General features: G+C 43.2%; 1 protein-coding gene across 1 annotated transcript in view; it reads right to left on the minus strand.

The window, feature by feature from the left end:
• The window catches only part of DIP2B (disco interacting protein 2 homolog B), a 250,778-nt gene that overhangs the window by 109,781 nt on the left and 113,734 nt on the right, over positions 1–27,263 (minus strand). The gene's annotated exons all lie outside the window — the stretch shown is intronic.

Below are 27,263 nucleotides of genomic sequence, written 5' to 3' on the forward strand. Positions count from 1 at the left end.
AAAAGGACAACTGATACTAGCTGCAACCAGTACCACTTTAACCTTTCACATCTGTCTGATGTTCTAGATCCAATTCAGACAAGAGGCCTCAGAATCAAGGCCTGAAACTTCCTTCATATCCACAGATATGGGATCCTCAGGGCTGTTTCCCACATAGAAAATCATAAAGGGTAGAGGCTTAAACCTTTCTACATGTCGATACGCTCCAAATCATGCCCTTGTGCACCTGAAAACTTAATTTTAACAATCATCACAAGATGCTCTTAACACAGAACATCCTAGTGCTCTTCTGAGATAATACACCTTCCTAGAGCTTTCTGTATTCTATCCTGAAACTGGATATACATCACACATACGATGCAGTTTCAGGTGGGTAGCCATGTTGGTCTGTAGTAAAAGAGCAAGATTCGTGCCCAGCAATACCTTAAAGACCAACTAGATTTCCAGGGTATGAGCTTTCGAGAGTCAGAGCTCCCTTTGTGCGACTCTCGAAAGCTCATACCCTGGAAATCTAATTGGTCTTTAAGATGCTACTGGACCCAAACAATGCAGATAAAGGCCTTAACACTACTTTGTGATCCTGCCCCTTTTTTGTTTTCCTTTTTGAACATCCAGTCTCAAGAACTTGAAAGTTTGCACTGGTTGTGTGACGGACTGCATTTAACAACAGGTTTCCAAAATTCTACCTAAGAATTCAAAGTCTAAGTGTCAGCATAAGCTTCAGGATATTTTACACAGACACCAGAGAACTGGGAGTGTGTTTTGGCGAGCACGATGGAGTAGTGGATTGAGACTCCCTTTCAAGTAAAGAAAGAAAGAAAGAAAGAAAGAAAGAAAGAAAGAAAGAAAGAAAGAAAGAAAGAAAGAAAGAAAGAAAGAAAGAAAGAAAGAAAGAAAGAAAGAAAGAAAGAAAGAAAGAAAGAAAGAAAGAAAGAAAGGGATTATATCTTCTGAGGAGAAGAAGGTTAATTCCGGTCCTGTTTTCAAAGGAGGTTTGGTTCTGAGGAGAACCCTGGGCCTGTTATGAAGGGGAAATGGTTTCAGACTACTCAGGAGATAGAAATACCCTCTAGTTTCAAGAAAGGAGCAAGTCAGGTGCACAAAGATAGTGACTAACTCCAGAAAACCTGAATTGTCATAGGAAATGTCATGAAGAAACGTAACTAAATTACTAAGTAAAACACCTCTCTCTGTTAAGGACCAAAAATATATGAAAATAAGCTCCAAAGGTTCTATTTTGCCTGTTACACACAGAGTATTCTGTAATAATAACAAAATTTTATTCAATCCCTGCCTGTTAAATAGTTATTTCTTTTGGAATGTTATAGTTTCCAGTGCCATTTACAACAAAAAGGAAGAGGGCTCCTGCTCTTCCCCTTCAAGTTCCTGGCCTGGGCTTAAAAAGCCAAATTATATCTGCATGTCAGAGTGGGACAGACTTTCAAAACCACAAATATTAACATGCTACTTGGGGCTGCTCAGTCAAAGCAGGGAAACTGAATTTTGGCAGGAAAATCTGCCTCACAAGAGAGTGAAAAAAAGGGGGATCTGTCATAATGTGTTACACAGTTTTGGTAGGTTACATGGATTTTGTTTTTGCCTCAACAAAGGCTTGACTGCTGTTTCTTGCCTCACCTTGTCAACCCATAAGTGTGTAACCAAATTGCCCCCTCTAAAGAAAAGCTGCCCTAAGTTTATTATCATTTGAAGAAGTAGGGAAGAACAACAATGCCAATACCACTGATTCCTATAGGCTTATGTATGTGTTTTCATTAGCGTCTTCTGAAAAGCTTTTGGTTCCTAATAACTTACCTCCTTACAAAATACAGTAGAGAACAGCCTAATCATTCTATTGGTCCTACTGGCAAAGCTCACAAATATGTTGCCAGGCAAAAGAGCAATTTTACTCAGGACAAGTTTTCCTTCAAGCGGCAAAGAAAGGGGCATCCTTCTGGTGACAATCTCCAGCAAGACAAATGCCCATTTGGGTTTGCAGAAGCTGGCAGAAGAGAGTACAACTCTTGGAAATGTACCTCACGCCATTATGAAGCTTATTCATAAATTGATCTTCAAACAACAGATGATTTGCTCAAAATCTGGGGTTAGCCTGAAACATGAATGGCTTCCTGCTTAATTGTATGAAGTATGTGGGCGGTGGGGGGGAGAGAGTACTTCAAAAAATAGCTTTCTTGCCTGAGGCACCAATAATAAATATCTCACACATGCAGGCTATCAAGACTTCAACACGTAGACTTAAAGACTTCAGCAATCACAACTTATCCCACCCCAGTACTTATCTTTGCAGTAATCCCATGCAACAATTGTACTCGCGTATTCTAGAGAAAATGTAAGCAAATGGATTTCTATTGGCAGTAATAAACAGAAGACTTACAGATCATTGTTGCCTCCAATAAAGCTACAAGACTTGCATACATAAATGGGTGTGTATATGAGAGCGACTGTCCTTTTGGAGGTTCTCAAATCAAAGGTCAGCAGCTAAATAAAATGCTGACCCTGCTCAATTGAGAAGCTGCCCAAACCAAGTCGAGGCAGAGAGCAGTGCAGAAAGACAGAACTACTTAAGGGTTTGGATTAACAGAGCTTCAAATAAATGGTTTGGAGCTGGTACCTGTCCCAAACTACTACTTATGGAAGATCAGAAACCTTAAACTCACTATAATGAAATTCTGGCTTTGGTTTGGCTCCTAAGTAAATGCACACTGTTGATTTCTCTCTTATAGCTACATAGCAGCATGTCTTCAAGCTCATTTTAAGATCTGAAATTGTTTTGGATTTCCAACATCTTGCACTGGAAAGCTTCACTTCTACCAACAAATGTAAAGCAAATCCCTTTGTTGGCTAGTATCATGCTTACCAAAACTGCTACAGGTCTATTGCTAAAGATACTGCATAATGTTTCAAGAACCAGAAATTTTAAAACCTAGAACAAAGGTATCATAAAGAGAACAAAACCAGCACTGCTTTCCTTATATTTCTAAAATTACATCAAGTTGTCCTTGAAAACCTACTGAATATAACTGACAGCAGCAGCTATTGGTATATTATTCTGTGCCAGCTCTCTTTGAAATTAAGAACTATCCCAAAATACTTTTCTATTTCTCTGGAGGAATTCCAAGCCCTAAATATTTCAACCATTTGCTCTTAAACTAGACTTCCAAATTTACAATCTCTTCAATATCCCATCTGCTAGGCAAAATTGATAGAACAACTCATGCCAGCAAGTACTTAACATGCTACACTTTTAGAACAGTAGGGTCAACAGTGTTATGGCAGAAATACAATCCTGAAAGGTTTTCAGTATGGTCAGCTCAAGGGCACCTTGCACACAACTTTGCCAACAAAAATACAGGGACAGCTTCCCACTGTTAAGAATGTCAAACCAAATCAGTATCAGCAGCTTCCCCAACCCAACCAGTAATAACTGCTTTTCAGAAGAGTTAGTGTGGTATGTTTAAGGACAAGGATCACAGGTATTGATAGAAACAAGACAAGTGCAACGATCTTTGCATAAGTTAATACATAAGGGTAACAGCTAGACAAGGCCACCAAACCAGTACTTAATTTTGTTTTCATTAACAGTTAGGGTGTAGCAAAGCCTGCAAAGCAAACAACTGGAATGACACTCCTAGGGTTGCCCACAAGTGGCTGGTGGGGGAATCCGGGGAGGGGGGCAGCATTCGGTGATGATGTGATGTCACTTCTGCACAAAATCCAGAAATGAGATGACACCTTTCTAGGAATTTCCAGAAATGCAATGGTAAAACCATAGCATTTCCAGTGATTCCTAGACGGGATTGCCAGCACTTCCAGGTTTTCTGCAGAAGTGATATCTTGAAGTTATGTGACAGGGATTTTTAAAATTATTTTTATCCCGCCAGCTGCAGAAGCAGCAGTGGGAAACAGAAGCAAAATGCTTTCACATTTTCTTAGGCCAGGGGTCCCCAATCGCCTTTGAGACTGAGCGCACATTCGGAATTCTGCGTGGGAGCGATGAGCAGCACTCCAAAATGGAGGCAGAGCCAAACACAAAATGGCTTCCACGGGAGACATAGTCAAACAAAAGCAGCTGCCTTGAGGTGGAACAAAATATCTCCCTCCTACATTGCAAAAGTCTAGCAGAAGAGGAAGAAGAAGAAACGAGGGAAAGCCTGAAGGGAGGGAAGAAAGTCTGAAGGGGTAATGGAACCACAAGCCCAGGTGCTGATTGGTCCTCCTAGTCCTCCAGTGGCTGGGACTTCTATTGCAGCTGTGAAAAACACTTTCATCTGAATGAGGCAATGACAAGTCTGGCCTTACAATGGCCACACCCACTTTCTGAAAAGAACAGCAGGCGACATGGGAAGTATTAATAGGGTGCCATGGCACCCATGGGCACTATGTAACGGGTGGTTTGTAGCTTATATTTTGGCTGGAGGTGTTACATAAATAAGGAAGATGTACACACCAGCTTTGCAGAGGGGCAATACATAAATGTAGAACAACAAAAAAACCTAAACAGGGTGAGAATAAAGATGTTCACAAACTGATAACACGCCATTTGGGGGGACAGGGTGATCTTAACATTGTCTCATTAGGTTGCCTATTTTTTAAAATAACAGCATATACGTGAGAGATCTCATGCTTGGAGGAAGGGTACAAGCAAGGAGCACTCGGCTTAGGAAGAAATTATTTTTTAAAAAAACTTTTAATATGCTTCTGAGATGATGAGCTTGTTATGAAAGAAGTCACAAGTACTTAGGTCTAATGTCCAGGAAATCGGCACATCCCTATTCCCTACAGCATTCTAAACTGCAATGCATGGTTGGAGAAGGGGATCTGAACTTTGGACACTTTCCGTGAAGAGTCCTTCTCCTCTGAAGGCAGGTGGACATCTTGGGTGATTCACTTTGCCCCATCAGGGAGGCAGGAAGTAAATTTCTTCCTCTTTCCAGTTGGAGGCTGGGACACTCCTTTCTCCTGTTCAAGGTGACTCCAAACAGCAGTAGATTCTGATATGGTTACTCTCCCTGCTGCGGATATTTTACTGAGCAGACTGTGCTGAAAAAATTTATAGAACAGAAAGGAGACTCAAAGCAGAAGGAGAGTTAGCAAGAGAATAACAAACAATGTAATGAGGTAGTACAGGAAAGATAAAGGAATAAAATACCTGGGAGGGCAAGATGTCCTCCTGCCTTCAGAGGAGTAGGACCCTTCACGGTAAGTATCCAAAGGTCCATTTTCCCTGAGGCAGAGGATATCTTCGGTGCTCCCAAAGCAGTTACTCATTGAAGGGTGGGTTGTATTCCTCATTCTGAATCACATGTTGCAGAACTCTCCTTCCGAACGCAGCATCCACCAAGTCATACAGGTTTAACTCATCATGCCTCACAAAGGTGGAAATAGAGGACCAAGTGGCGGCTTTGCATATTTCTTCCACCAATGCATTGTTGTGAAGAGCCGCATTAGTTGCTGCACCTTCAAATGGAGTGAGCTGTGATCCCTGTGGGAATTTCTCTGTTGCTTGCTTTGTATACCTCAATGGTGCATTTTCTGATGTTCTTGCCGACTGCCACCGACATTTTCTTCCCCATATTGGGTGAAGCCACGTTAATGAAGAGAGAATCGGATTTTCTAAAAGATTCTGTCCTGGTCAGATATGTCTTGAGGGCCCTTTGTACGTCGAGATTATGCCAGTCCTTTTCCTCCATGTCCTCCTCCTCTATTTTTCTTAGCAGCTTTGGAATGACTGGAACTGGAGGGAAGGCATAGAGTAGAACACTTGGCCATGGAGCAGTGAAAGCGTCGGTCCCTTCTGCCAGTGGATGGAAATACCTGGCGAAAAACCTTGGGACCTGATGATTTTGGTGAGAAGTGAACAAGTCCAGAATCGGAACTCCAAAGTGGGTTGTCACTTCTTGGAATACCTCTCATTTGAGCATCCACTCTCCTAGCTCAGCCAGGGTTTGTCTGCTCAGCCAGTCAGCCTGAGAACTGGCTACGCCCCTGATATACTCCGCCTGGATGTAAGACAGGTGAGACTCTGCCCAGGCGATGATTCTGATCACCTCCTTGTGGAGCCTGGAGGACCTGGTGCCCCCCTGTTTGTTGATGTACGCCTTTGCAGATGTTGTCCGTGCAGATTAAGATGTCCTTGTTTGAAATGATTTTGGAAAAGTGCAAAAGAGTCAGACGGATCGCTCTTATTTACAGAAGGTTGATAGGAAGCCGTGATTCCTCCTCGGACCAAAGGCCCTGCACCGGCAGCCCTCCAAAGTCACTCCCCATCCCACTAGGCTGGCATCTGTGAAAAATTATAGTTTCTGAGGACTCAGGAAGGATTTTCCTTGATGGAGATTCCAGTCCTGAGTTCACCATTTGAGATTCTCTCTGATCCTTCTGGGGAGCCTGACTTGTCTGTTGGTTTTGGACACAATCTGAAACGGGAATGGACGAAGAAAGGTAAGGAGCTCCTGGGTATGGAAGTGTCCCCAATAGATGGCCTCGCAGTTTGCCACTAGGGTCCCCATTAGTTTGGATATAGTAGTGAGGAAGAATTGCTCTGGATCACGGACTTGACTAGATCTTTGGTCTTCTGGATCTTCTCTTGAGGGAGGAAAACGGACCTTTGGACACTTACTGTGAAGGGTCCTTCTCCTCTGAGGAAAGGAGGACTTCTTGGGTGATTCCCACTGTCCAATCAGGGAGGCAGGAACTAATTTTCTTCCTCTTCCTGTCTGGCATGTGGGACACCCTCTCTCTTCAGTTCAGGTGACTCCACAAAGTAGTAACATTGAATTTATCATTCAGCAACTGTCAGCACTGAGTGAAAAAACACCTGTTGTGTTAACATGTGCTGTAAATAAAGTATAACCCGGAGGAGGTAGAAGAAGAGGAATTGAAAATTCTGACTGCGGACAGTTTTCTGGATGCTAGGAGAGTGTCGGCCACCTTGCCAAAATATTTTCCTTTCTATTTCTACACAGTTAAGCAGAGCGAGTCTAAATGAGAGTGCCAAATCATTCCCTTCTTTAAGTAGAAGCCAAGCAATCACTAGCACTTCACTCTCTGTTACTTGATCCTTCTCAGGAGTTTAAGTATTGCTGGTAAGGATGGTAATGCATAGAGGAGGCCTAATGGCCACTGCGATGTCAGGGCATCTGCTTGTGAGTGGAACAAACCTTGTAATGTACCTTGGTAGTTTATTGTGTTGGGATGCAAACAGGTCCATGAAAGGTGTTGCAAAGTGCGATATTATCCATTAAATGAGATCTTTCTTAAGGGACTATTCCACTTGCTGAATGTTCTACCTGCTCAGCCAGTATGCCTGGACATTGGATATGCCTTTGATCGAGACTAAGTGACCTTCCTCCCAGGTACGTATCCTTGTCGCCTCCTTGTGCCACCTCGAGGTCTTGTATCCCCCCTGCTTGTTTACATATGTCTTGTCTGCGACCTTGTCCATACAGATCAGGATGCGTGAGTTCACTATCTGATCTCTGAACTGGAACAAGGGCAGACAAATCACACACATTTCCAAGACATTGACAGGAAGACATGCCTAACCTGTGATGCTTGCATCTGTATTTGTTGTTCTCAAGGGGTCATGGATCTTTTGATCTGAAGTGGTACCTAAATGGGAAGATCTGTCTTCTCCATGATCTGTTGTTAATAAGGTCTGAAGCGGTCTTGCATGTAGACGACCCCAAGGTATCGCCTTGTTGCTGGCCACTAGCAAACCCATCAGTTTGGGTAGTGTAGTGAGAAGTGATTTTTCACTCTGATGACAGTCTCGGCCAGCTGTTTGGTCTTCCTGATCTCTTCTTTGGTGAGGGATAGACAACACTCTTTTGATGATCATACCTAGGTATTCCAGCTTGTAGGAACTGAATGGTGAACTGAGTGTCGTGGTGAGATTTTTCTTTTGAACGTGATCTGATCAGGAGATCGTCTGGGTGCAAATGAACATGAATACCACTCTCTTTGAGACATACGATGGGGTTGATCAAGAGCTTTGTGAACACTCTTGGTACGATGGACAGGCTGAAAGGGATGGCTCAGAACTGCCAATTGGTTTTTTTTTTCCTTTCCTGTGCAAAATCTTAGGTATTGTTGATGGGCTGTGTGAGATCTGTAGATGTCATGTATTCTTCTGGTTGAATGACCTCTGCAACTGAGTGTAGAATTTCCATTCAGAAGTGATGCAACTTGATAAACTTGTTCAAAAAGTTGAGGTCTAACAACGCCCTCCAGTTCTTTTTAGGGACTATGAAGAAGCTTGAGTAGACTCTTCCATCCTCTTTCGTTGTGGGGAACATTCTCCACAGCTTGAATGCCCAGGTGTTGGATTACAGTTTGAGTTAAGATTTCACGTAGGGGAGAGATGACAAAATGTTCTGGTGGGTAGCTTTCAAATTGTATGGAATAGCCTTGTGAGACTATTTCTAAGGTCCAGCTGTCTGCCTGAGTGTCAACCCAGGCTTGATGGTAAGGAGTACTTGGCCTCTCACAGGGATGGCTTGCGAATCCTGTCTTACGAGAGCTTGGTATCAAGGTTGGATCTCTTTCCACGTGTGAAGAACTGTCTGTTTGATCTTGGGACAAAGTAAGCATTATCCTCACAATACAGCTGGGGAGCTGGACCTGAGAGGACTGGTTTACCCAAGGCCATGTGGTAAGTTCATGGCAGTAGTAAGATATGAACCAGCAGAGTACTGCAACACAGTTCAGTTACTTAACCACTATACTACAAGTGGGTTCTTGAAAGGACCCCCCCCCCCCTTATTAAAGGGATATCTAGATTAACCCCAGGATGGTCACTTGGAATCCTGTCTGGGCCTTAGTAGTAGTGTGTTATGAATAAAATGGCTGAGGACCAAGGGATCGCCTCTCAGATTATTTGAGTGTTTTTTTTTTGTCAACACTTAGTTTTGGCCTGGGTCTCAACCCAGATCTTTCCCAGAGCATCCCCAAATAGCTTGTGTCTCTGAAAGTGGTAAGCCAGGATGATATTTTTAGAGTGTAAAACTGCTGGCCAAGCTCTTAGTCAAGGGTGCCTACTTGTTACTGCTGCTGAGACCATAGTTCTGGAAGAGAAGGTAACTGCATCCAGGATGGTGTCTGCCTTGAAGGTACTGGCCTTTAAAATTCTGTTTGCCCCTTCAAGGAGGGCATCTATTGTATGGGAGAAGTGGGATCAGTTTTTTGATCCATACTCCTGATGCTCCGGAGGCAATGACTGTAGCCTTTATAGTCATGGCCATAGCCTTGTGAGCTCTCTTCAGCATGACCTCTCTCTTCTTGTCTAAGGTGTCTCTGACCGATCCTTGCTCATCCTCTGACAAGAGCCCAGATGACTGAAGTGTAGCCCCTGGAGTGTCGATCGCAGGTACCCGCAACATCTCATAACTAAGGAAGTTAGTGAGTACAGGGTTGGTTTTTTTACCACATTAGGGAATTGCTTATTGGCTGGTGGTTAAGACCACTCAGCTTTGAGCTGTCTCCTGAAATATTCTGAAAATGGGAGGACCTTTTCTGGGGAACTTGCCCTAGGAAGAGACTCTTGTCTTCCTGGGATCTGGATTTGGTATTCCCTGTTTAAGGGTAATCCCTGCAGCCTTAAGACTGAGAATGTCTAGATAGTAAATACTGGTAGACCTCAGATTCAGACAGCTGGGAAGACTGTTCTGGCAGGGATATTTCCTCCTCCACATCTGAAGGAATTCTTCCTTCTCCTTGCCATTATAGATGCTCTCTGAGGGCAATCCCCCTACTCAATGGGCATCCCTGTCTGTTAAACATTACAGGGTAACAGAAACTGGAGAGTCCTGACAGGGTAAGCTAACAGAAGAATTCAGGACCACCTAACGACACCCACTTCAAAAGTGAACACTCATATATTCAATACAATTACAATTTGCCAGTTTACATGCAGTTCATACAATATTCAAAATCCATTCACAATGCAAAGTTATATTAATACATACAGTCTTTGCGACAAGACCCAAAAGTGCTCAGTGCTGGTATAGCAAATAGTCCATAACCATAACCATAGCTATATAGCTATATACATAAAGGCATAAACAGAATAACTCAGTCCAATGCAGCGCGCAGATGCATCCATCTTCCGATCAGTGGGATGGGCCTTTTGAAACTCTTCTGTGGCTCTGAGGCCGACTTGTAGACGGGAGACCATACAAGCCACAGAGGCATGTCGGCGCCGACTCGTTTCTGGGAGCACGTACAAGCCAGGAGGCATGTCGGCACCAGATTCATCAATCTCCATCGTGTTCGATGAAAATACTGGGGAGCATTCCTCTCCGTTGTCTAGGAAGCTGTCCTCAGAATCCCTGGCGTCCATCTTGTAGGCGGTTGCCCCAAATGGCTGCCGTGATCCTCTCAGTCGGCCAGGGAGAGTAGTAAGAGACAGGAGAGTACAGCAAAAAGATAGGGAGGATCTATGAAAGTTTTATGCCAACAGAGTTTGAAAGACAAAGGAAAGATTAAAGGAAGAGAAGAGCAAAGTAGTAGGAAACTGAAAGTGAAAGTGAAACTGAAGTCTTAATAAGAAAGTAGCAGAGCTAGTCTGCTACTAGACTGCTCTCCCTGGAGGCTGGAACAGAACTGAAGAGAGAGGGTGTCCCAGACAGGAAGAGAAAGAAAATTAGTTCCTACCTCCCTGATTGGACAGTGGGAATCACCCAAGATGTCCTCTGCCTCAGAGGGAGAAGATGGCCTTCCTTGGTGTCCACCATCATCCCCAGGTGAATCAACTTTGGGGAGGGCCGAATGGAGCATTTGTCCATGTTTATTAGAAAATCTTTTCTGTCTAAGTTACCCTTCACCGAACCCTGTCCATCCTCTTCCAGAAGACCGGAGGACTGAAGTGCTGCGACTAGGGCATCAATCCGAGGCGCCTGTAACAACTCGTTAGCATAAGTAGGTAACGCATATAACTTTTTCATTGCACTTGAGTGTTGTTTATTGGCCACAGGAGTGGCCCATTCAGCTTTCAGTTGTTTTTCAATGTATTCTGGGAAAGGAAACACCCTCTCCGGGGTATCTACCCTGGGGAAGAATTCCTTACACCCTTTGGGTCTAGAGGAGGACTTGCCCACCTTAGGATCATCCCCCCTTGGAGATTCCTGGATGTCTAGGGCTGCTAGGACTTTGGTCAGTAAATATTGATAATCATCTGCTTTGAACAACCTATCGGATTGTTCAGGGATGGTGATCTCTTCCTCCTCCGTCTCTCAGAGGATCTCGCCCTCCTCTCTGTCCTTGCTTTCAGAGGATGATTCTCCCTCCCAGACATGTCCCCTGTTCTTCTCCCTGTTGGGGGCTGACTTTTGGGCAGCCTTGGTGGGCTGCTGCCTCTCAACACGGCGTTGTTTGCTGGGAGGAGAGGGAGGGACGGAGGAGCCCTCACTTGCAACCCTGGGCTGAGACTGGCAGTATTTAAGAATCTCTTCCCTCATAGTCTGTCTTAGGAGAGAGAGAAGATAGCCTTGGAAGGGGGATCCGAGGTTGCTAGGTACATTACCCAGCCTTGGAACGTTGACATCTAGAGATTGTAGGGGCCAATCTGTAGAGGAAAGGTTTGCTGCACTTTCTCCCAGAGGGAGTTTGGCCAGCACGTCATTCTGTGCCATGCAGGTCTTAGTATGAATGCTGCTGCCATTTCCCGCCTTTTCTGCGGCTTTTGTAAAGGCACACTTCTCGGCCTGCAGGCAGGGGTGCGCTGCTGATTCTGGCTGCTGCTGCTTCCACTGCAATTTCTTTGCAAGGGTACGTGGCCCCGAGGCCAGAAAGTCTCCAGGATTCCATTCCAGCCTGGAAGGCAGGACGGTACAGGATGGCTCTGCGATCTCCACTGCGCCAAAGAACCATGTTCTTCCTTGTCGTCCAGAAAGATTCCTTCAGAGTCTCTGGACTCCATGTCAAGTCGCCGCAGGGGGAGTTGAGAATCAGAGCAAAGGGACAGAGAAAGAGAGCGCAAGTGGAAAGAAAAAAGGGTAGTAGTGGAACAAAGAATAGAAACTTGGAAAGAGGGGGAAAGAAGAGAAAGGGGAAAAGGTTCCAAGTTGGCAAGGAGCGGCAGAAAGCTCTGTCACTGTGACTGCTCTCCCTGGAGGCAGGAAAGGACTGGAGAAGGGGATGTCCCAGGCTCCAACAGGAAAGAGGAAGAAATTTACTTCCTGCCATCCTGATTGGGCAAAGGGAATCACCCAAGATGTCCTCCACCTCAGAGGGAGAACACATTTCCCCCCTGGCTCAACATTTCTATTTGAATTCCAAGGAACTGCAAGGCATTTTGCCATGGAGGGAAGACCTCTGAGCTTTCAGCATCTGTCCAAGAGCTGCGTGTCGGTGCTTTCTCTCAATCTGGAAAAGCCAAGGCTCAGACAGTACGTCACTTTTTCAAGAGTTCTCCATGGGGACTTGCAGTCATAGTTAAGCAGCAAGTTCCTGTGTCAGCTCATATGTAAAAAGCAGAGAGGGCCTAATTCTGATCAGGATGGCAGTGCTGGGGGAGGAGTGGCTCCTGCCTCCCTTGGCACCACCGAAATGACCCACGGGCTGTGGGGGCAGGTGTTATTTGTACTATCAGGAGGCTGCAAATCAGGATTGGGTCCATGTGTACATTTTACACCCAAGTCACCATGGGGACCTGCAGCCGCGACATGGTGGGAAGTCCCTGGAGAGGACACTCATAACGTTTTGCTTGAGCCCAGGACAGGAGTCTTCCTACCTTTGCTTGCCACATAATTGAATACGCAAACTCAAAAATGAGATAGTCTGATGTGGCTGCATGGCTCTGGGACGGGACACAATCCTAAATCTATCACCTTTTCAACGTGCTGCGGTAAGAACAGAAACAAGATTGCAGCCATTTTGTTCCCCTGTAAATAGCACACTATCTGTTTAAGCATCATATAAAACAAATTCCAAATTAAACTTCTATTGCATGGTAACAGGCAGTGAATGGGAGGGAGGGTTGAATTCCATGTATTAAATCAAATGGTGCTTATTCTGACCAAAATAAAAGCAGCAAACACCTTGCCTGTGTTTTAGCGACATTCAGGTTGGAGATATACTTGTCCGCCGCCTCCTCTCCTCTCCACCTTGAACCCCAAGATCATGACTGTGCTTGGGCTTGCTACAAGTGACTCAGCATACTCTTAAAAGGAATTTGTTGTGCCCAGTCAGAGCATGACAGTTGTGTGCCAAGCATGTCAAGCAAGGTGGGTGGACAACCTCCTGCTGCTAGCACAGCCATGACAGTGTCTTTCCACCATTATGAGAACATAGAAAAAGATGCTGTTTTTTGGCCACTGCCAGCAACCTCCTTTGGTAGCTCTACCAAAAGGCAACTGGGGCCCTTATGTCTTACACACCAACCTTTAAGCAACAGGTAATAGGCATTCTCTAACAGTAAGGGGAGAAAGATGCACTCCTATTCCTACAATAGGAGAGCAAGCGGCAAATATTGTATGGTACAATTAATCTGTATTGTGGGAAGTGTCATGAAATACTCTATGTGTAAAAAGCACAAGAGATTATTCCACTAAAGCTACTGGGAAACAATATGAAAAGAACCTGCGATTATGAAGCAAAACAAACACGAGGTGAGTTCACACATAATGACAAATCATGCTTTGGTACTACGAGAATGAGCCCAGAGCATGCATGCCCCCCTCCCACACACACACACTGCAAGTGCATCAATTACATCCACTTTAGTGCCAGCCACCAACTGCTGTTACTTTTTTGCAGGCCTTGGTGGGAGGCAGGCTTCTCCTCACTTACAGACAGCCTCCTAACCTAAAACAGCTGCTTGATGGCGTTAGTGGACCACCCAGTTGACACATAAATTTTGCATCAGATTGAGATCCCAACTTTGTCCCTGTATACACTCAGGCAGTACTACCGCAGGATGCAATTACACCAGCAATACTATCTCCACCTCATCCACTTGCACATCATCTAAGTTAACATATACCATCAGGTGCAAGCAATGTTCTTTCGCTATCTACATTGCTCAAATGCATTGACCCCTATATGACAAAATTAATGGACATAAATCTGACATTTTAAAAATTCAGCTTTCAGAAATCAGCAGGGAACATTTTAATCTTTCCAGACACGAAAAATTGCAGATCTTAAAGTCACAATTCTATGCTCCCCCTTCAAAGAACTTTAAAGCAAAGAACCCAGTGCAAAACGGCTGAATTTAAACACCACATCGATCTCAGCCCAAACATAGCTGGATTTCCTAACCAGTGGTAACAGTTTCCCAGCTTGCTGGTAACAGTTCAGCATAACCTGCTCTTTTAAGATGGCAATGAGTTCTTATTATGTTATAATTAGCCTATTATACACTGTTATCTCCTGCCTTATGCTTCACGCTGAACTGTCCAAGGAAGGGAACTATCCGTAGACTTCTGCTTTATTTCTCATCTTTCTCTCTCAGTAACTGAACCCCATGAAAGGTTGGGACCTGTGACCCCCGTTAAGCCTTAAAACTACCCATTCCAGTCCCTTACACATGGACTCACTAGGTATGGTTTACGACAAAACTTTATGCTCAACAACTCTCCCCACCCGCCTTTCCCCCTGCAATTGTGGTTAGAAATGTTGAGATGAAATCTGAAGTGAGGTGCGAGCCAAAGGTGCCACTTGATTTTTTGTTTCACTTACTCTGATGGTTTGAAGGGAGGAGAAGACATATAAGCAAATCATTTTGACCCAAATCATTTTATGTGTTAATCAAGACATCCAGTTAGGATGTTATTACTGATTTGTTATCAAAAGCAATCTCTTCAGATGTAGCTATGTTTACAAAAAGAACCAGCTCCAAGACTGAAGCCTTGGTATGTGTTACGATTTTATAGCATGAATCAGTTGTACCCTAGGGAGGTTACCAACCATCTCGACTGTATGCTAGAAGTAAGCCACAGTTACCCCTCTAATATATCTTCGTTGCGATGACTCATCAAAGGATACAGTTTAATGGTGTATATCCTACCTTAGGCTGGATGGATTTCCTCCAGCCTAAGAAACATTCCTCCAGCTTAAGCAGCTCTTCCATTGCAGGAAGAGAGACAGTTTGAATGAAGGCTTCAAATTTTGCTCAGCATAGAAGCATGTTACACATCGATGTATACACAAGCAGAGGTATTTTTGTGGGAGACTTGCAAAGTGAACTTCTGAGCCCAAGTACATAGCTAACACAAAAGATAATATGGAATTCCTTGTTCATACGTTTGCCAGCAAAGTTGTAATCATTTTGTTTATATGATAAAGTTACATAGCAAACCACCATTTCTCAAAGCTTGGAAGACTAGTATCCAAAAAATGAAAAGTTTCTCTTTTGTTTCTAAAGCTAGATGGAAAAATTGCTGCCTGGCCCCCATTAGAAAGCCGCACCATTCTTGACATTCCCTTGATACTGTATGGCCTGCTCATTCAGTGTGACTTCAATGCCATGAGAGGCTGGAACCTGTGACACCTCTTGTCATTTTCAGAATTTAGTGGACCAAAAAGATAAACCATACGAAAGTGGACAAGATCCTCTGCAAGTATTCTGCTGCCTAAACTGATTAGAAAAGAAAGGAAGTAGGATCTATAACTTACCCCTCACCACCAATCTTGTTGCCACCCACCTCACAGGATGTTTTGTTGTAGAGATGATAATAATATACTTTGTAAACCGCTCTGAGTGGGCATTAAGTTGTCCTGAAGGACGGTATATAATTCGAATGTTATTATTGTTATTATTGTTGAGCCTTCTAACATGTTGGAGAAGCTTATTTGACCCAAGAAGATACCATTCTAACCTGAACTCAAATATTTTAAATATCATGCTAGCAAAGTGCAAAATATTCTTCCTCAAGGAAATTCAATCACTTGCCAAGGATGGCCAGGACTGAGCTCTTCCTTGGTCCCCTTGAAGGAGTGAAGTCAGCTTAATTTGACCGGTGGTACTAGAAATTAGTAGGCTCACACTCTTCTAGACCTTAATGCACACTCTGGTTCCATTTAGTCTGGATCCTATTTCCTATTACAGCCTTGCTGTTCCACAATGCAGACAACCAGGGCCATGGACAGCTAACAGAATCCTTCTTTAGCAAACTGGGTTGACGTAAGAGCAGACACCAGCCAAGCAGCACTATCATGCCTGTAAAGATCAAGAAATGATTTGTTAAAACTAATTCAAATAACTCACAGCAAGGAGACTGGAGTATGAATGCCAGGAGAAAAGATCTTTTTTAAAAAGATCCTCAACTTTCAAATGTGTAATGTTTATCTATCTAGTACACTTTATCCTCAGCAACATATAAAATCCCCCCTTCCTCATTTTATGCTCACAACCTGTAAGGTAGGCTAGGGTGAGAGACAAAGGCAATTGGCCAAAAACGTCATAACAGAGTGAGGATATGAACCTAGACATATAACACACACTCCAGAGCCCAGCTGAACACTCTAATTAGAAGCTCTATTAACTGTATACTCTCAGATACCTAATGCCCCTCCCTAATCTTAATCACTGTCCCACCTCCAAATGTATTCTCTGATACGTCATAGAAGTAAAACACAAACTAGCAATTACACTCACACTTCTTGTCTGTGATACTACCTTATCACAGATTAAAGGTCATGCATTTATTATCACCAACTTCTGAAAAGGGATACACAAACCACATGTCATCATCTACTTCCATCTTACCCTCAAGAACTGAGTAAGTTGCTCTCATCTGCTGTAGCCTCCAAAGAGAGTTCAGAGATTCAAGATGCTAGCATTAATATCTGACTCTGAACATCTCCCATTTTGGCTCCAATTTTAGGTTATTTGCTCGAGGTGCTGATGTATTGTGAATCACTGCCTTATGACTAATTTTAGTAGCATCACGCAATCAGGTTCATTGGGAGAGGAGTTGACATGTGGAGGATTCTGATGGGTGGTGGTGGAGGGAGGAGGAGGAAGTTGCTGATTATGTCATTTCTCCCAGACTCAGGATTCTGGGAAAAAGTACAAGAGGAGGGAATAAACACCCTAGTACATAATCATCAGTGAAAATCTCACTAGCATTTATGCTTGCTACAATTACATAATATTTGGAAACAGCTGGGCAGTCTCTCCCCCCCCCCATCAACAAAGAGGTTATCTCTGTGTAAGAAGACTGCTGCGTGAAGTACACAGAAGTGATATAACTGCAAGACTGTTCCTGAAAGCAGGTATGTTAATAGTGTGAAAAAACTACAAGTTGAAGGAGAAAAGAGGGAAGAAACCTTTTGCCTTACCCCGCACTCACATGGGTCTTTTCTCCCTTGGCTGCAAGCAGCATATTCAAATGTTGTACATTTCTCCACAGATTATTTGAGACACAGATATTAAACTACCTTGCTTCCTAGAGGCCAAAAATAGTCTCTGTCATTCCATAGTCTAGCAGCAAGGGCATTAGCACACCTGGAAGGATTACAACTCACCAATGGCTGATTCTTTGTTTAAACACTGCTTGCAGGTTAACAATGCACAAAGCAACCAAGCATAATGCTAAGATAGCATAGAGACGGGGGCAGGGGGGGAGAGACTGGTTCGTATTTACAGTAAATCACAGGCTGCTAAACCGTTCTTGGACAAAGTAAGCTGGAGTCAGCCAAGCCGAGCAGATGTTAGGTGACGATTCCGTATTCCCTTTAGAATAATCCTGCTGCATCTGCAGTTTCGGCTAGCAGGGTCTTCTGCATACGCACAAACAAAAGCAATGGCAGAATTTTTGCGCAGAATTTTATAAAATTCAAATTGGAAGTTTTAATAGCCATTAGCTGAATCACTTGCCCTCCCCTTAGTAGAGGGAAGGGCAACTTATAAATAAAATGGTTGGGGGGGAATAGCACAATGCTGCCATCACACACAATGGCAAACTGCCAAACCAGTGTTTTCATCAGTAATAAAACAAGGAAAGCAAATCTGAAATATGAGCCTGCACACAGCCACGATACACACATTCACACATACTGGGATTGGCTTTCAGGTTCCAAGGGTTAGTCTTTATGCCATGGAAGTTTAGGAAAAAAAGAAAGAAATATGTAGCTCAGGTGCAGACATTTGGCAACATCAGAGCAGGACTGTGATAACCACAGTATAGTCTGGGGATGCCTAGTTGGGCAAGCGAAGGCTCTTATAAACTAAGACAGCTCAAATAGAACACATCTTGTTTCCAGCTCCATTATGAAAATGTATTGCATTTCGTTTAAGAGGAGAGCCATGTGAGAAATGGCCTTGGTATTTGCTATGGGGTGGGATGGTGGGGAGAAACAGTTATGCTTTTTTGTCCAACGCATGCTAGAGGCCTTTAAGTCAGCATGTACAATACTGGTGAACTGATTCTACTAAGGCACGCCTGAAAGACGTACTCGATACCCCAAAATGCTAGCATAGAATTTTGGAACCAATATCGCAAAGTCAATACTTGCTGTTAAATGTGTAGGGTAATTATATTTCTGGAAATAGTTGTGCAGAGGTTGAAGCAACTGCCTTGGTCAGCAGGCAGGCTTCTTTTGGGGCTGCTGAAACTATTGTGAGTAGAAATCAATCGCACTGACCTGCTGATTGATCCAGCTGCTTTTGAGAAAGGAGGAAGTCAGGCTTAGCCTGGATTCTCCTTTTAAGGAGAGGAGGTGGGGAGAAGAACAGCAAAAAAGGGAAATAAACAGTGCTTGATTATTTAAAAGTTATCCAATATAAGCCACAATCACAGTTGAAAAGAGCATGCATGCACAGCGCAGATGCTGTTCCTCATTATTAAAGAAGACCAGGTATTTGACAATGTATTAGAAAACTAATCCCTTCTCCAGCTGGGAGAGCAATATTTAAAGCATAGTCAAATTAACTGAATAACGGAACAGAGCAGCTCACCTGTTTATATCAAGCAAAACGAAACATGTCTTCCTCCAGCAACTCCTTTAAAGTTAAAAGCTAGTCTCTTCTATACGCATACTGATCTTGGGATCCTGAAGATGGGAAATACTATACTACAAGAAGTATGATGAGCAATAACCTACATGAAGGGGGGCTGGAAAGGAAAGGCTGGGGACAGGAAGGAACAGAGAAGAACACACAATGTAATAGTTTCACATCCTGACTGGTAAGAGTTCTTGCAGACTCTTCTACTACTTCTACTTTGAAGGTCCAAAATGCAAATATTTTATTTTTCTTAAAAGCAAGGGGAGGGGGGATATTTAAATCAAGCTATGCTGCTAGAAGGAAGTTTTCTACAAAGTCTCCACCATGTTCACATTTCCCCAACAGAAATTCCCATCCCAAAGTTATTAGCCACAGTAAGAAAGAAAAACAGATTCCTATCACTGTAGCTGTCTTTTCCTACCTACCTACCGGGGCTAATAGCAGCATGGGAGGGGATAAAATGTATACTGGATAAATGGTGTGATAGGTGGTGGGGGTTACACCCAACTCAACCTTTGCAGCTCATTTTCACTTTCTATGGAAGTATTATGTGGTCTGACCACAGAATTCCCATATAACCTGCAGTTTGGCTTTGAAACTTTACCAGACAAATGACCACGCTTTATCACACACACATTCTTCACTACCACTGAAGGCTAGAAATTTATTTCAAATTATTCTGGGACTTTCACAGTTGCAGCACTATAATGACCTTGAATGTTCCGGTAAGTTTAAAAAAAGGACCAATGAGGAAAGAAAAATGGGGGGGGGGCAGATAATGCTCGAACTTCAGCTAAGACCTGAACTGATCAGACAGCAGCAAAACCTTATTACTGAGAGTGGTTTGCCTACATTGTCCTTCCAGGAAGGCTCATTTCCCACTATAACTAAACACTAATTAGTTCACGGACTGCCAAATAATTATTTATATGCATATGTACAATAATATGAAGATCTGCAGTCACCCACTCCTGAATGTGATTTTTCTGGCATACTGTCTGCACACAGCCTTTGCATTTTAAACCCACTGTTTAACAATAAAAATATAACTACATAAAAGTGCAATTGTCTTACTGAAGTTGGATCTATTTGATTAAATCCTGAATGGAGAAAAGGCCAACAGTGGTGAAGAAAGGGCTTCATTCTGTAAAAATGGTAACAGCTTATGGCTAAAGCAGTATTCTCAACCTCTTTAAACAAAATGCAGCCACCAGAGGGGGGTGTTGCAAATGAAAACACAATCTGCGCCAGCAAGCCCCAAATATTGGGGGGGGGGGGAATTCTGAAGAACTTGAGAAGACCTATCTTTATTATGCTGCAATTAGGAAGTGACTTCCTGAATTCTGGGGTAGCATTAGAGGAGGCATGAACTGAGCAGGGCTATGGGAGGGGAGGCAGAGAACATGGGTGACTAAGCTGGAGAATGGCAGAAACCATGTACTAGGTAAACACTGTGCAGAAAAGCTGACAGTGCCAGTTGGGCTGCTCTCCCCACCCACCCTCAATACAGCTATTACTCTGCTGCAAGAGAACGGCTCCTCAACCTCGGCTGCCACAGGAACTGTAGCCAAAGGTGAAAGTTCACAGGATGGAATCCCACAACTCAAAAGGAGCATTCACAGTTGCTATAGCTGGACTGCAGGCATAACAGAAACGGAAGCAACGGCGCAAGCAAGCGATTCACATGATTTTTATGTATTATGCATCCTGTGGAGAACAACAACGCTCATCCTTTGTCTAGAACAGTCAAACATTGATCAAAACAGCTGCAAGGCTCTGTGAATGCAAGTTTGTTTTTGCCCACAGAAAACATGCATAACCATGCACTGTCTCCTCTGTAAGAAAAGAACTCTGCTTTGTAACACTCCCTCTGCTATTTAAGAACACTTCATGGTCACACTAACACACCAAATGCAAACTACCCAGTAGTTAAAGTAAAAAATACACATGCAGTAATAGCCCATAAATATAAGCAAAAGGATCAGGGGGTGCATTAAATTAAACTCTGGCAGGAGTGACTCCTCAGTGTGCACCCATGTCAAAGCTCTACAAGTGTAACGCCATCTTGTTTCATGAAGAACCCCCACCAGCACAAGCAATCCCTTGGAAAAAGGGAATTTTTCAAATGTTCATGGTTCACTATCATTAACAATCCCAGGTGATCATTCATGAATAATAACTCAAACTGGCTTATAAACAAGACCACCTAGTTCAGTCACATTCAAACCATGGCCCAAGGACTTTGGGGGAGGGGGGCTGTGCAGGCCCACCTGGTTTCCAAATCTTTGTAAATGCACCTCTGGGGGGGGGCTGTTTTTCATCAAAGACCAGCCCCTGGCGTGCACAGATAGACAGCAAGGGCACTTCACTTCCTTTCTCTCTTTTCACGTAAGCTGAAAGGAAAAACAGGATGGAGTGACAGCAAAGAGGATTTCTCCATCGCTTGGTTTGTTCCTCATCGTAGCCCACCTCCTGGTGCTCAGCTTGTGTTTCCTGTCTCCAGCTCTCTTGGTCCACACTGCCCACTGCCCTCGCCTTGATACTGATGAGACCGTAACTTTGGCTCCCCGGTTTCCTGTCAAGTGACTGTGACGCCGCATTTTAGAGGGGAGGGGCTGGTGTCCCTGAGGAGTTAAAGGTGGTGGAAAGGTCAGAGTTCACTGAACTAGCCATCAAATATTTTTACTAATCCATCTGCCCTCACATATCAGGGTTAATTATTTATGGCACAACAAAAGCCTGAAAAAAAAGGGGGGGTCAACTTTCTTTACAGAAGCTTCACCACCTGATCACATGGAGGCAATTCTTACTTGCTGCTTATAATCCTGTGATAGAAATGAAAATATCACTATATATATGAAGGCAAGCCACTGTTCTTACCCCATATATCAGAGTTAGAGGGGCTGAGGAGGAGGGACTATGGAGTGTCTAAGGTCAAAAACGAACAGAAGTTTGAAACTGGAACACCCAAGCTCACACTTCATGGTATGAACCAAAGAGAAAGACAAAAATCACCAAAGGCTCACTGCATAAACCGGAGAGGGAATGGATGTCCTGGAAACGCTATACCAAAGAAGCAGACTTTTGATAGCATTTGAAAGAGAGGTGGAATAGAGACTGCAGAAGTGTTTTGAGGCACAAAGAAAGTGAGATGATGTTGTTAATTCGTAGAAGAGGAAGTTTGGATGATTGACAGAGGAAAGCTATTCCTGAAATAGTAGGCAGGAAGAAGCATGGCAGAAAGCACAGATAAGTTTATGAAAATGGAAAAAGGGATGGGCAGAAGGGGAAAGAGCAACTTACAGTCAGAGAACCATAAATGTTCAGACAATGAGTTTAAAGTGAGAAGATGTGTTATTGGGGCAGGTTATAACTGCCTAAGCACATAGTTAAATCTGAATATTCCACTGGGAGGAGAAGTCCCATGTGCTTGCAAGTTGTTATTGAGCAGCGGCTTTAGCCAAATGCTCCAAAGACTGGGATGCAGAAAACTGTAACTGCAAAGAATACTTATCTATTGGCCTGAATGAATTAGAAGAACAGAATTTCCCCCAGGTATACATGCATATGCCTTTATGGGTTCTACAGCTTCTTAAGTATCCAAGTACAAGCCATAACCAGGAGGCCACACACCCAGGTGCCAATCCATTTTGAACATGTCAAGAGGAAAAGAGGAAAGCAAAATCCATAAGATTTATTTTTTTTAAGCAAAGGTAGGGGTGCTGTCTTGACACAGACATTACTCCGTATGCGTGTGTGTGTGTCTGTACACAAGCACACATGCAAATGTACATGCACGTTCAAACTGCCTGTACCCATGCTTTTTCAGTTGTCCCCACCCCCCCTTGGGGAATGGTCTGCCTGAGGAAGTCAGGAAGGCTTTCATACATCTATCATTCTGCAGAATGCGTAAAATGGAAATGTTGAGGGCATTTTTATGAAAGAAACAGGACTGTAGTATAATGGAGGATGCTTTTATAAAGGAAGTTTTATTGTAATCTCTGGCATGCTTAATTCACATATTATCTTGGGTTCACTGCCTCATTTATGACATATCTTTGATACTTTTTTCACAGTGTTTTCACAATTTTGTGATCCTACTAGCACATTGTTTGTTGGATGTTTCCTGCGATTCAACAGCACTCATAATCTGCCTTGAATCTAAGCGAGAAATGCGAGCTAAAGTAAATAAATAAATAAGCAGCCTGCTTAATTTCGGCAGTAGTAAGGGAGGAAAGAGGATGACAATATTGCATACTGCAGATAAAGAGGTTTGGGCAGGAAACCAGGGCTTGGTGAATCTAATCATCACGTAGTGGGCAGAGGATTCTACTGCTTCATCCTTAGGAACTGTAATGCGACGTTTAGAAGAATAAGGAAACACATTTAAGCCAAGCATGAGAAACAGCTGCTAAATTTGGCACCAAGGTTATTCTGTGTTTATACTTTTGACTAAAGAGCATGAGTTACTTTAAAAGAGAGCAAATGAACACAAACCTAATGGCTCAAAAACAAAACAAAAATGAAAGCAAAGCAGCAAATACCCACCAAGCAACGAGAAAACTGAACTAGTGACACAAGAGGTCGAATCTCTGCATGTATCCAACCATAGTATCCTCAAGTATCCACAATATCTCTCACCCAAAATTGACATTTTTGGAAGGGCTCTACAATTAATAAAGGCAGTAAGAGAAGAAAGATTCAAATCCAGTAAGATTTCATCTCACACTTAAACCTGAGCCTCAGGCACACTCAAATCCTTTCCTGCAGCATGCCTTGCCCTCTTTTATCTATTATTTATATGGCATGCCTGTGGCCAGGGATAGGACTCTATTCTAGCTTTGCACAACGTGTGGAAATATTTTTAGGTGCTTTAGAAATAAAATTGCATGTTGCCACCTTACAACAGATTCATAATTTCCTACATGTATGTTGATCATGGGAAAACAGAAAGCAGGAGGCAGATCACAGGAACTTATCTTTTTAAGGAAACAGGCTCACTTGCTGTTGTCTCTGACCAGCAGAAGTGCAGCAGTTTCCCTTAAATAAGGCCCTAAAATAGACACAGTCCCCTCTCTTAGTCAACCACTTTCAAGGGATTTCACTGACACCATGTGGGTCTAGTACAGCCTGGCATTTTAATCATAATGGTGACACATTCATTTCCTTATCGGCAAAACAGAAACACTTCCAATACCAGAAGTGAACAGAAGCATTCGTTCATCGTGGAAAATGTTTTGAACTGTTTTTAAGTCTCGGAGATAAGCATAATTGTAAATCATTTCTTTTACGTTCACTGAAAAGAAAAATAACATACAGACACTATGGGCCTTATTTCTCATGTATGCTCTGCCCATACTGAAGTGAATGGGAAATCTTCCATAAGGCATTGCCGCATGTATGTATATGTAAATATATGAAATTTATATATTTGCATAGCTGTAATTTTAATGATTAGATGTAGTGTTTTTAAAGTTTTAGTGATTAATATTTTGTATCTTTGTTATCCGCCCTGAGCCCGCTGAAGCGAGGAGGGCGGAATATAAATGTAATAAATGAAATGAAATGAAATGAAATTCCAAGTAAAAATGGCAGCACTAAATGGTATGTTATCTAGCAACACGGTTTCTAATCCCATCTTCTAGCAGCAAGCAGGCTCAAGCAATAAAAAACAGGAAAAATATTGGTGGTTGGATCCACATAAATGTTTAGTGCCTTCACTAATTAAACAATCCTTTGACAAGCAAAATCAAATGAGCACAAGACATGCACAGGAGGGAACAAGTATCATCACATAGACTGTTCAACAGAGACCCCATCAATAACACATGGACATAAATGCCAAGATGACACTGGAAATATGCATGAAGTTTGGAAGTGAAAAGCATTTTTAAAAAGAAGAGATTTCTCCAATGTTCATCTGCCATTTGCTCACTCACACCTGCACACTGGACTGTGCCTCTAGAGTAAATTCTCAGGGTAGTAGTAATGAACAGATGCAGACTCACTGCCAACAAACATACATGAAGCTGCCTTACATAGTATCTATCAATCCATCCGTCAATTCATCTAAGCGCTGCCTCTTCTGACTGGCAGCAACTTTCCAAGGGGGCAGGCAGAGGAACACCTGATAACCTCTAACAGCAGATGGCGGGGACTGAACTTAGCACCCTCTAGACAAAGGGCTGTGGCTCTATACATGGAGCCACAGCCTATAATAGGAAGTCCCTGGGGAAAGTATTGAAAGAATTTCCATCCAATCTCTGCGCAGTGGCTTTCATAAACCAGCAAGTTTATCTGCCCTGTAATTTTTTAAGCTTGGCTATGACCTGCTTAAATTCATTGGCAATGCCTTCCAGCATAATCCAGAGGAAGCCAGACACGCCCAAAGTCCTACTGAAATCAATAGGCATTTCAGACATAGATGCATCTTTTATTTAAGATTGCCCTTTTTTGCCTCAGGAATTCACTACTCTGGTGAATAAGTTTAACTGCAATATCAGACTCAAAGGCAGTTTGCCGTTTGAGGGTTGCACAAGCGACAGGACACTGAGGGTAGATAAGAACATCAATCCAGTCATGTTAAAGACCCAGTTTCCATTTAGGCATAAAAGCCAGGGGCCATGAGGAAACATGGGAGGCCGGAACAACCTGACCCCCATGGTTCAGTAAGCTCTCTGGGTCTGGTTGCCAGCTGCCAGGTAGGGCCTGGGGATCTCCTACAATTACAACTGATCTCTAGGCAACTGATCCCAGATCACTGGAGAAAACAGCTGCCTTGAACGGTGGACTCTATGGTGTTATACTCCATAGTCTCTCCCCTCCTCAATGCCTGCCCTCCCTAGGCTCCACCCCCAAATCTGCAGGAATTTCTCAGCTGGGAGCTGGCAACCCTATATCAGGGGCCTGAGCAGGCCAGTTTCCCCTCCCTCCTTTTTTGACTTTAACCACCAGCTATTCAATACCCCATGTCCCTGGGCACACACAGTCTCCATCTGGGCATTTCCCCCCTATTTAGTTAATTTATAAAGCCAGATCATGCTGCAGAATCTCCAGAGTATGCCGAAACCCCTCCCTTGTCTGTGGGTGGCTCAGTTTTGCTACTTTCACCGAGGGCCAGCCATTTTACTATTAGAAGAAGTGATGAAACAGCTTATCCATGCTCCAGCTGCACTGATACTGTCCATATTTTCCATACAGCTCAGCACACCTAATTAAGAAGAAGCTGAGCTTTAAAAACAAAAAAAAGATCCAAAATGCCAACTGAATTATGAATTGCAAGCTCTTTTTGAAAATGCAACCTATAGGCATATTTAATGCTACATGAAAATTGCAAAGCTTTTCTCTCAGCAAAACCATCTCAAAAAAGGGGGGGGGAGTGACACCCTGATGCAGACTGACAAAGCAGAAACAATTCTGATCCACTGACATCCGATATTCTTTTATCCTGATTCATCCTTAGTATAAATTCATCTGATCAGCAGATAATTCCCGTGACCAGCTGTGGCCTGCGCCCTCTGAACATCCCTACTAATTCATTCCTAATGCAAGAGGCCTTGAAGCATGATTGGATTCTTTTTTTTAAAAGGCCAAGTATCAATACTACTATTATTTCACACTAAGAATTCTTCTGCTAATTCTTTGTCCTACCTGGGAGGGAACATGATAATTATTATTCTCTAACTAGTCATTCTTGCTGCTAGAACACACTCAATGGAAGTATCAATATTTGCAAAGTATTTTAAATTAAAATAGAGAGTGAAGCACATTAATATTTAGCCGGATGCCCAAATGAGCAGTACATGTCCAGGAGGTATGGGTATGAGCCAGCAAGTGCCAGCCACGGCCATCGGTCCCCCCCCCTTGCCCCTCTCTACTGCCTCTGAATCACCCTTTCTGCCTGCTCCGCTCTTTTCCTAGGACCTTCAGCTTATCCTATCCTGGCAACCCTTCCCTTGGGTCCTTGTTTCCTCCACACATTCATTCCAAGGCACCCTGTTTCTGCCAGCCCTTCTCCCTTTTGACCACATTTTTTTTCTTTTGCAGATGCAGGAGTTCTTCCCACATACCTCCATTTCGGGAAAGTGCACTGTATGTAACTGGGGACACACAAAATCTGACTTAATTCCAAACACTACGTATGTGACTCTGTAGACAGAGAAGACAAATTTCCTTTTCGCGTTTCATTAATCCTGAAGGGATTTCAAAGAGCAAACATTTTATACATACACTTCACCTCCCAGTCTATTCCCAACAGCACTAGATCAGCTGAACGTCAAAGAACCTCAGCCTTCCC

This window comes from Eublepharis macularius, chromosome 4 (assembly GCF_028583425.1).
Source record: "Eublepharis macularius isolate TG4126 chromosome 4, MPM_Emac_v1.0, whole genome shotgun sequence".
Classification (NCBI taxonomy): Eukaryota; Metazoa; Chordata; class Lepidosauria; order Squamata; family Eublepharidae; genus Eublepharis; species Eublepharis macularius.